Source organism: Manduca sexta, unplaced genomic scaffold (genome assembly GCF_014839805.1).
Source record: "Manduca sexta isolate Smith_Timp_Sample1 unplaced genomic scaffold, JHU_Msex_v1.0 HiC_scaffold_341, whole genome shotgun sequence".
Taxonomy (NCBI): domain Eukaryota; kingdom Metazoa; phylum Arthropoda; class Insecta; order Lepidoptera; family Sphingidae; genus Manduca; species Manduca sexta.
In genome coordinates, this window is record NW_023594475.1 from 4,086 (window position 1) to 14,762 (window position 10,677).

At 38.4% G+C, this 10,677-nt stretch overlaps 1 pseudogene; it reads right to left on the minus strand.

Moving 5' to 3' along the window:
* Window positions 1-208: 208 nt before the first annotated feature.
* Window positions 209-10,330, minus strand: LOC119192942 (annotated as a pseudogene).
* Window positions 10,331-10,677: the final 347 nt, after the last annotated feature.

Here is a 10,677-nt window from a genome sequence, read left to right on the forward strand (position 1 = left end):
TTATTTAAGAAGTAGATTCTTTTCGTATGAGGAGACTTGCTTTAAATAGGGGCTAATGTTTTGTTGTGTATAATAGAGGAATGGGCGCGCGTTCTCTACAATAGATACCAAATGCCCTTACGAAATATTGTAGAGCTACGTATATGTCTTCTATCATTGTATATTGATTTCGTTGCGAGCTAAAGATACGGTATAGTGTTCACGGAGGTGTGACGACCTACCTGCCGCATTCACTCTTGTTAAGACAGGAGATAAAATACCCCTTGTAAGTCGGGGATTTTATGTCGGATGCTAGGGCATGTCAGTCTAGTATTGTTCAAGTTTGAAGTGTCCGTGGGGTGAGCATACCTGCTGCATCTTATCGAAGTCTAGCGCGGGGCGATGTCGGCGCGGAGGTGGCAGCGCGATGCGTCGGCGACGCGGCGAGGGCGGCGCGCGGTCCGCGAGCCCCGCTCCCCCCGCACCGCCCGCGCCCGCCGCGCACGTGCACGCGCCGCTCCGCCGCGGCTTCAGCGCCTCCAGCGGCGGCGATGTGCGGAAGCGCACGGGCGTCTCCACCTGCAACACCCAAGGGGATACGTAAGTGAGGGCCGTGTACTAATTATACGAATTATACCATCGTTCATCAACAATGTCCGACGAATTAGCGACGCATCTATTGCAGCAACTGCTAATTTGTTAGTGCTTAACTTAGGTGAACTCCTGTACCTGTGTCTCTACATCAACCTAGCAGCAGATAATGGCTGATGACACGTAGTTAGTGTGTGGCATCTAATGCGTTAGTGGTACCTTAGTGTCGTCGTCATCGGAGGAAGGCGCTCGCGGAGCTAGCTCGTCCGAGTCGTGTGGATGCGCTCGCGCAGGCCACTTGCGCTTCGGGCGCTGCGGGAGGCGGCGAGGAGGCGACACGGCGGCGCGACTCTCCGGCACGAGTAACCGCCACAGGAGCCACGCCGGCGCCCGCGCCCGCCGCACACCCCGCGCCGCCCGGCAGGCCGTTGATCACCTGCGATGGTCACCACCGTCAGCTCTCTCACCCCCGTCAAATGGATACTACATGATTCGAACTGACTTAGAACTCAGGGGGAGTATAATGATGAGACCCCAAAAACGTTGCAAACTATCGAATTGTTACGACTACTTAGGTACATGGTGAATAATTAATATTCCTATCTTTTAAATTGAACTATATTACATCTGTTTGGAAATTTGTGTGTTTTTTTTTATATCTGAGACTGTTCGGGGACAAGGATGTCACCCGACGGCAACCGACCTTCCATATATAGTGTACAGCGACATCAGAACTTTAGCCCTAAGTTTTAAGGGTTAAAAGCTCTATAAGAACATTTGATTGAATGTGATAAATAGACAAAGCTCTTACACGTGCCCAGACGGACTCTTTTTAGGCGTTGCTGCTATTTATGGACAGACGTGACCTATTCATTTCATATTTTGTACGTTATAACGCAGTACTACAGATCACACAAAACGCCAACTTTCGCTCATTTTGTGGTTAATCCAATACTGTGATAAAAATGTGTGAAACTCTAAGAGACAAGAATATGTGAGGCTATATGTGCGATTGTTGCGGACGCCGGGCGAGGGTGGTGGGGTCGGCTCTATTCGCGGCACAGCCGGCCTAATTTAATAAACATCGCCAATTGAAACTCGCGTGTTGTTGTTATATCATTTTAGCTCGGTTTGCTGGCCTTTGTCACGGATAACTTGTCTTGACTTGTTTCTTAGTGGCGCTGGTACTGTAGGTGTAATGTATTGTTTTGAATCTACAGCAATGGCATTAAATTCCTAATATAAGTATAATTCTTTAAGGACAGGATATATTTCATTTTATTTACAAGATATTATGATCAATGTATTCCTCTTGAAACTTTTACTCCTGAACTCCGCCGGCAAATAATATTATTAAAGGATATTACGGAGTATTCTGGATTCTAAGATTATTACATTTAGAAACGTCTATGTTTTTCTTTATTTACTGTATATTTATTCAAGAGACCGCGCAAAGGAACGAAATTATAAAAATATTTTTGTTATCTGTTTGATATTGATGTTTTTATGGATATTATTGCTGAAAGTAACCGCGAGGGTTATCATTATAATTAAATACGCACGGATAACGCGAATTTGTACTTCACATATTGTAAGCAAATTTTCTTGTACTCACGTATTTTTTCTTACATTTTTATTTTTATTAAGGAAAGGGTAACTACAGCATCCACTTCAACGAGCTTATAACGTTCGTCGCATGATGTAACGTAATGTAAGTGCGCGAGTGTGTCATATCGATATACCGGCACACATTATAATCCTCATTAAATTGGGTATGTTTTTCGACTCAATTCATTATTTTTAAGTTATAAAGTCTTTGTGTTTTTTAACATTATAATAAATTGTTCGTTGATTTTATAAAAAATACTTACTATCAAAGTAAAAACAAGTAGGTACTAAAAGGAGTTGATAAATAACGTGTCACTCACTCGAGCGTATCACAAAGCGATGCATCCCCTATATGTATTGTATTTCAAAACTAAATTAAATCCATTACGGACGAAATGTCCGCCATGAGATCAGGTGCCTGCGTGTCCCCCGTCAACCATTGCGAGCTCGAGATGCTCGAGGGCGTATTGTACCATGTATCATGTTACTGTAATGTACTGAGGCCATACAATAGATAGCTTATTCTATGTGTTTCGATAATATCTTTTCATTTTGTTTTATAATCGAACGTTTTTTGAACCGAATCATTAGCTTTGCAGTGGTATCGGTGCAAATGTAGGAGAGAGTAAAGATTTATTTACAATAAGCCCGCAACCTACAACGAAAATAAACTCGGTGAATGTGGGTAGTCTAGCTATTATCTAATGACGAGACGAACAGCATACTCGCGGCTCGTCCGCTGGTGATCCACGCCCACTCTTACACAATATCAACACCACATATAAATTGGAATTAAATAGTCTGGCATTGCACTGGGCTCGTCACCCTCACGTAGACGTTAAGGTTTGCGTACGAGAGATCGCCCATTTGATTGCGTCTCTGTTTGCCTCAACAGACGTTAGGATAAATAAGTAATATTATTCAATTATAATGTATATTTTTTATTTTCCTACTCAATAAATGTTTGGTAATTATGTAGCATAATGAAGACAATTCAAGTGAAATATAAAACAGCGTATAGATTAATTGAATACCGTAATTGAATTACCCAGAAAAAACATAGTGAACAGTCCACATACCAAATAAGGAAGGGAAGGAAACATGATTTTAAGCTTTTATGGGATTTATAACAACAGATATAATTAATAATAAGTTTTTCCTTTTGTACCTTTCGTATAATTAATAGAGTTAAGTTAGCGAAAGAAAGAGACAAACGGTTATGCTTGTTCAAACTCTAATACGAATTAGATAAGGCCTATCTTATTAGAGAAAACAAAAAATAATGATGAATTTATAACGGTCAAAGAAGGCTAAGACATAATATTATCAAATATAACATTTTAGGTTAATATTAGGGTTATTTATTAAAATTAAATTACCTATCATCTATTGCCTTGTCGCTTGTTTCCTTCCGTCAAATAAGCAAGAATTTATAAATCGACGGACAAAACGCTGACTAACTGAAAGCTGAATATGCCGATATGATGGGTTTTACTGTTTTATCGCTACCCGGCTGAACAGGTCTGGATCCGTAATGAGAACAACACACTTTCACGAACTTAGAATCTATACTATTATATAAAGCTGACGAGTTTGTTTGTTTGTTTGTTTGTTTGTTTGTTTGTTTGTTTGAACGCGCTAATCTCAGGAACTACCGGTCCAAATTGAAAAATTCTTTTTGCGTTGGATAGCCCTTTGTTCGTGGAGTGCTATAGGCTATATATCATCACGCTATACCCAATAGGAGCGGAGCAGTAATGACTAATCTCAGGAACTACCGGTCCAAACTGAAAAATTCTTTTTGCGTTGGATAGCCCTTTGTTCGTGGAGTGCTATAGGCTATATATCATCACGCTATGACCAATAGGAGCGGAGCAGTAATGGCTAATCTCAGGAACTATCGGTCCAAACTGAAAAATCTTTTTGTGTCGGATAGCCCTTTGGTCGTGGAGTGCTATAGACTATATATTATCACGCTATGACCAATAGGAGCGGAGCAGTAATGGCTAATCTCAGAAACTACCGGTTCGAACTGAAAATTTCTTTTGTGTTGGATAGCTCTTTATTCGTGTAGTACTATAGGCTATATATCATCACGCTATGACCAATAGGAGCGGAGCAGTAATGAAACATGTTGCAAATACTGGGAAAATTTATTAGTTTTGAGAGCTTCCGTTGCGTGCGCTGCGTAAACGGTTAAAGTTATGCAACAATTATGTATGACGGGATTGTTCCTCTTAAAAAGTTCTATAAAAATATATTATAGATTAATTATTTACACAGTACGTAGGCGAGGTATATATCGTATAATAATTCGAAAAGGTCTTATAGGTTCCTCGTAGAGTAAACCATATCGCGATACAATTTTTTCCTGGCGCCATCTATTGGCGTGTTACTAGAACTATAATTAAAAATGTGTACAATAACCTGCGGCAAGTGATTGGTCTGAACACCGGCAAACAAATGATATCCGCCCTCCCAGCTAAAAAACATTTTCAATGTTTATACAAAAACCTGCATCAGAGCTATGAAGAAGTAAACGTACTCTAGAAACCATTAAAGCACGTTAGACGCCTCGCTTTGTTGCATTCAGAATGCGCTGAGACAAAAGAATTTCTTATTTGAGTGTAAAACAAACATCGTTTGAAGAGGCGGCTGGACGAGAAAAACGAATAACTTGCATCGTCTTCTCTCGGCGATGCGTCGGATGCAAACCTACAATCCCACGGAATTAATTCCGCTACAGGACCAGACCGTTAGGAACTAAGGGGTGATTAAAAAGGAGTTACTCAAAATCTACATAGCAATGTATGAACTGTGCTAGTCAATCTGATACATTAAATATAACGTCTCCCAATCTCTTTTAAGGCGGATCTCACTTTTGTTTGATGGCAGAAAAATACAATGTGTGGCGTAAATTCAGGCGGACATTATTCACTATAGACCCACCAGTTAAGACAGAAATTCACAGGGTTGGTCACAGAACTTCTAGAAGAGGCGAGGGCAGGATCGAATCGTAGTTACGTGATCACGTGGAATTATGAAATGCAACTGATCGCGGTGCCTGGTGACGTAATAAAACCCTCCCGCCGGTACCGCAGGGCGTTCACCCTTACACAGTATGCACGTCAGAATAACATTTTCACAGTTTACTGATCTTGTTGCTAATTTAGGTTGCACAGTTCTAAAATTTTGTACGTATTTACTTTATTTATACTTCACCCAATATCTCAGAGAAAGATAAGCAGAGGAATCATCGCGTAAAGCTAAACTGCAATACGTTGGTGATATAATTCAATATAATGGGGAAAAGGTGAATAGTATAAATAAAATTCCAGGCGGACAAAATTATTAGTTCACCTAACATGCGTGTGTAAGTAATATAATAAAATTATTAAACCGCAGTTGTTACAAACCGCAAAGCGTTTTTAAATAACGTAGTAGAATCATTATTACTTAACACGCATACCCAGTCTCAAGGGTTTATCCTTAAAGTAGTAGACAGAGACATTGACGTGGGACCGTCCTATGATTTAAAGCCTATAGCCATATTGGACGTGACTTCTCGTCTACTTAGAAGTAACATGTTCTCTCCATTTAATATTTGCCCTTACAACTTAAGTATTTAAAAACCTGGACCTCCTTTTCGCGACCAACGTGGAGATTAACCGATGTGTAATAAGAGACCAAAGTATTTTCAATATTATGTGGGACAGATTCTATGGCACGGTGGGTTCATAATTGGCTATCTCAAAAACTAGCTTATATTCCTTTAATATGTTCTAGGACGACGACATCACCGCTCGGTATCACAAAAAACGTGCCACTGCCGATCATGGCTAACAGGAGTTGCAACGGCAGGTGCGAAGCCGGGAGTCTCCAAAAGTCTCTCCTATGCCAACAACCTTTTAGTGATGTATATGTTTATATAAAGGACTATCCGAAACATTTAGTAGATGCGACCAACTTACGGACGTAGTACTAGTTTAACGACGTCCGCGAGTCAAGACGTAGAGCTGTTCTATTAGTGACGCGGAAATATGTTAGTTACGTTTATGTATCATAAATCAAAAGGAAACATTAAATTCCAGCGTCAGCGGTCTCTTAGCTTGTACATAGGATGTATTTAATTCTGTAATTATAGAACTGTAGAGTGTGTAAGTATAGGTTAATTATATTAAGTCTAGATCGGACCACCGTCTTATATCCATTCCAAATATGATTTGTTTTTTTTTTTTTTATTGTTCAAGTCAGGGAGGGGAATTCGTTCTAGGGAAAATGGGTACTGATTCGAATAGGGTGGGTGTGGGCGAGCACGGTCCGCTATTTGATACGTTGCCCGCTCGCCCACACATTAGAATATGTTTATGAAAGAATATATATAAGGCGATATGCATCTAGGCCATCTGATGGTCAATGATCACCACTTATGAACACTCACACTATGGGAGAAGTTATAGCTACCGAACTTTAAGGAAGAGCCATGGTTCTTATGGAGAAAACATTCAGTGTGTTTTCGATATTTCCAGTTATCAGATAACCGCTGATCGACCATTTGACGTCGATTTTCAGCCAGACCGTGGTTTCGACCCGGTCCAACTAGCTTACTACATTCTACAACATGTTGTATTCTACAAAATGCCCAAACGCAATAGAAGGATTTCGCCGACATTAAACATAACAATTTCTGTATAGCATCCGAGCTTTAATATGTTCTCTTTTAATAGATTTTTGCATGCGCCATTTAAAATTTTATTAACCACGAAATATTATGTTATAAATATATAAAAGTTAATATTTGTAACTAAAAGCTAATCAAAAATAAGTGGAGATAACTCAAAAAGTATTATCTATTTAATGTTAATACTCTAATGTTACATTATGTTAGGATGTCGTTATAGTCTGATTATAGTAATAAATATCTTTAAGTAATCACACTTCTGATAAACCAATAGAGCAACAGCTTTTGGATTTTGGATAAATATAAACATTAACTCACTAAAAAGCTTTTGCGTCGAGCTGTGTGCCGGCGCGGCATGTACCGCATTGTCAAACACACACACGCATGCACACACACAGTGTACAATGCACACACGTGACACGTCGCCACTCAGCGGGGTCAACGCCACAACGTGGATCGTCGTCTCTCCCGGAACATTTTTTATATTTTTACGTTAACTCCATGCTCTTTTTTCACTTCATCATGAGAAAAAAGTGATGCTCACCGGGGGCTGAACGGGAGCAGGGCGGTGAGGGGCGAGCAGGCGCTCTCCAAAATTCATGTCAACGTTGATTGGATGAAGGCTTTGTCCCGACAAAAAGGGTTAAGGCAAAATCCTTCCATTAATGATGTACTACATATATATAGGTACATATTCACTACTTATGATCTTCATACACTTTGATACAATATGAAAGCTAACCTACAACTCAGAGCACCAACAGCTATTTTACGGCATATTTTTTATTAAACCTATCGTTCACTTTAACATTAAAGCTAAGGATGCTTAAAACTTTTGCCTAAGAATTTCAAAAGCATAATATAATCTCACAAACTACATTTAGTCGGAAACGAACGAAGGGCCTACCCTCTCTCAAAGACAGAAGAAACTTTTAACAAGCAATGTGGTAATTTAACAATTATACATACATGTACCTAGCAATATACAGAGGAAAAAGGTACATACTCCGATAGTTAGTAAAGATAAAAGACTTAACTCGTGTCAATTGGCCGCGAGAAGCCAAAATTCACGCAACTAATTATGATTAAAGTGTTGACATCACTCTAATTACTCCAACTATACTGATGATGGCCTTTGCTACTGTAACACTTTAGGGTAAAATCTAGATCTATCCTATTCGAGGAAGGAAATACTCAATATAAAGAATTAATTCTTTTCAAATAGTATTTGTCTGCATTGCAGTATTTATTGAATACAATGGACACAAATAAAAATGGATTGTTTAGTCACAATCACACACATACACACATGTTATCCGCGAAGGGTAGGCAGAAGCGCAACTAGTGCATCCACTTTTCGCCATGTGTATTTCATGCTATGACGTGATAGAGACAGAGTCCTCGCTATATCGGACACAAATTCCAGACTCCAGGCAGATGATGAGAAGAAAAACTTAAATACCTACTTGTCGAAGCCCGGATTCGAACCTGAGATTTTACGCAATGCAACCACACCACTGAGGTAAGTAATCATACAAAGAGGACTGTTGACATTATTTTTCCATCGTTGTCGTATTTGTAAACATTATAGTATAATATGTGTAATGGGCACGCTGTACAGTAATACCACGGGTTACTGAGTCGTACCTACTATAATATTTAGAACTTGTGTCCGGTAACTGAAGCGTTAACTCTGGTTAAGATATTATGAATCCCCCATACACACAAATTTCCTAAACAATAATCACTTATATATCTAATTCCTTTTTAATTAAAATAGTAGGTGATGATCTAAGGTCCATTCTTTAAATTCAAACTTTTACAAAAATATATGTGTAGCAGAATTGCAGTATGACATCTCCACCTGACTTCCAAGTCTCAAATATCCACTGATTGAATAATTGTGTTCTGATGTAATACTAGCCGAGGATATTAAACACAATGTCACATGTCATGTGGCATCAGAGAGCAGTGTCGACACTATACACAGCGTGCCTATGGATAGATGCAGAGTTATACACAGCGGCGATCGTGGATTAGAGAGACCGATTGCAATTTTCATATGAAAATAATACTTTTGGGTAACCAGCAGGCTTCGCCAAGTGGGAAGAGAGGGTCGAGTGGAGTCTCGATTAAGATTTAAATACATATTATTCTGAACTCGTGGATAATGTCCAGGCTCTTTTACCCATGCCTCACCAAAGCCTCCCCTGCTCATTGACTTGCTTAACTTTTCCTACTCCAGTAACAAGCTAATTAAACGATTAGACATGTCAATTGCAGCAATTTGATACGAGTCATGTCAATATTTTAATAGTGTAGTAAAATGTGACGTCACACGGACTCGGCGACGCGACGTTGTCTATTATGATAATTAAAAAAGCGAATCAAAAGCAACGAGCTTGTTATTTTTACATCCATACGTAATAACGCTCTTTAATTATTTTAATATTATGTTAATTTGTGATAATATTTGTATTTATATTCTTAAAACTGATTTGAACAATGTCTGAAATCTGAACTTTATAATATACATTTATACTTTCTAAATATAATAAAAAGCTTGTCTATATGCTATCTGTATGGTAATTTATTAGTCTTATTACGTAAAGCCAGCTGAACTGATTTTGTTGCAAGTTTTACAAGCATATTAAGAAATACAAAAATATTTATAGTTATTAAGTTATGATTAGTATAAATTATATTTATTTAAACAAAATTGCAAGCTGACGTAGTCAGCCATAAAACACCATATTAATATTATTTGGTTCGACATAATAATTTTGTAGTGCTTGTTCCTATATTTACAAAATGCTAGACGTCTGAAACCATTTAGAACTATATATATTTTCATCTTGTAAAAGTTAAAAAGGTTGAAACCAATTATAATGACAACAAATACTAATCCACAGTTCCACCGCGCCGCCGCGCAGCGCCGTGTTAAATCACACCTCAGTTATAATATTAAGCACAATAACAATTGTGTGGTGGTACCTCTAGTTCTTCCTCTGACGAGTGGTGGTCGTACAGATGGTCGGGTTCTGGGTCCGGCAGCCGCCGAGCCTGCTCCGGTTCGCAGGCGCACGCCTCGCCGCCCATACCTGCGATAACACCAACTGGTAAGTATTTAAGCCTTGTCGGTACCTACTACCTCTACATTAAGAAAAGGAAGAACAAAGTTAGGTTATCGGAATTGTTATGTATTGACTAATTTTGATTAGATGAAGACCCATCATTCTATTAGACTTAGAGAATATTTAAAATATTTGCTCCACGCTGCGGTCATAGACAATACGAATTTGAATCAAAATAAAAAATCACATCAGAGACACTTTAATCTTTTAAAAACTTGTGAAGTAAAATAGCGTAGTTACTTTATGGAACAGTCGATAAAAGACACCATAACAGTTTCTATATGGTCTCATTAAACTTATACTGCCAGATAAAAAATGTGTAGGTTTAGTATAAATATATTTAAATGTCGTCGACTGAATTAATATAAAGCAAATATAAAAAGATTAAATATAAGATAAAACTTTAATATACGGCCAACAACGTACAAAACATTTTATACTGTTTGTTAAGATAACGTGATTAAGGGCCATTAAATCCTTTAAATTCTCCGCTATAAATATATAAAGTGTTAAAATATTTCCAGTTTTATATTTTCTCGCTGGCGTGAGTGCTAATAATTCAGCTTTTTTATAACAACTTAATACTTACTCGAGGTGTTTCTACTATAACCGTGCTAACTTATTTCGTGTCATTACTCATTATAATTATAACTAAAACGGGAAATAAGGAAAACTGATTATTGC